This window comes from Otolemur garnettii, unplaced genomic scaffold (assembly GCF_000181295.1).
Source record: "Otolemur garnettii isolate 467f Iridium unplaced genomic scaffold, OtoGar3 scaffold00159, whole genome shotgun sequence".
Lineage (NCBI taxonomy): Eukaryota > Metazoa > Chordata > Mammalia > Primates > Galagidae > Otolemur > Otolemur garnettii.
The window spans coordinates 1,342,975-1,344,277 of record NW_003852554.1 but is presented as its reverse complement, the minus strand read 5'-3'; positions in this window follow the sequence as shown (position 1 = coordinate 1,344,277).

The window sequence follows — 1,303 nt, the reverse complement described above, 5'->3', positions numbered from 1 at the left end:
TTGTTTGGCGGGTCCAGGCTGGATTCGAACCCGCCACCTTAGGTGTATGTGGCTGGCGCCTTAGCCACTTGAGCCACAGGCACCAAGCCCATTGTATATTTTCTAAGAACAAACGTATTCTCTTGTGTAGCTTTTTATCCTTCCAGTATAATTATCAAGTTCAGTAAATTTAAAATTGATATAATCTTTATATACAGTCCGCATTCAAATTTTACTAATTGACTCCATAGTAAAATATGGCTCCTCTATAGCACTTCCTCATCCAGATTCTGATCTAATGCCTGATCTAGATCATGCATTGCATTTCACTGTCATGACTCTTTAGTCTTTATTTTATTAATTTAATTTTATTGTAGTTTGAGGCAGAGTTTCACTGGCTAGAGTGCAATGCCATCATCATAGCTGATGAGCTCCTGAGCTCAAGTGATCCTCCTGCCTCAGTGTCCTGAGTATCTAGGGACTACAGGCGCATGCCACCGTGCCCAGCTAATTTTTTCTGCTATTAGTAGAGACAGGGTCTCCTCACTCAGGCTGCTCTTGAACTCCTGATCTCAAGCAATCCTCTCATCTCCCTTAGCACTCCCAGAGTGTTAAGATTATAGGTGTGAGTCACTGCACTAGCCTTTTAGTCTGTTTTAATCTGGAATAGCTTCCTAGTCTTTCATTATTGCTAATGATATTCACATATTTAAAAGGTACTGGCTGGGTTTTCTGTAGCATTTCCCTGTTTGGGTTTCTCTGATGTTTCATGGTGATTAGATTTACATTTGAATGTAGCAGGGAAGCAGGAATATACTGCCTATGTGATGTTGTGTCCTTCTCAATGTCCTATGAGGAGAAACATGGTGTCACTTGGTCCTATCATTGATAGTACTCACTTTGATCAGTTGGTTACGGTGGTATCTGCTAGGTTTCTTAATTGTACAATTAGCATTTTTCCCTATTTAAGTTAAGACTTGTCTGTGGAGAGGTACTTTGAAACAATGTAAACACGCTGTTGTGCTTCACACTTTTGCTCAGCGGTCTCCACATTCATTGATAATTCTTGTCTGAATCAATTACTGTGATAGTTGCAAAATGGTGACTTTTTGTCATTCCATCAACATATTTATGTGGCATTCCACAGTAAACAAGACATTTCCTATCACTCTTATTTAATTATGTATTTATTTATTTATTGAGACAGAGTCTCACTATGTTGCCCTCGGTAAAGTGCCATGGCGTCACAGCTCACGGCAACCTCAAACTCTTGGGTTTAAGGGATTCTCTTGCCTCTGCCTCCCAAGTAGCTGGGACTACAGGC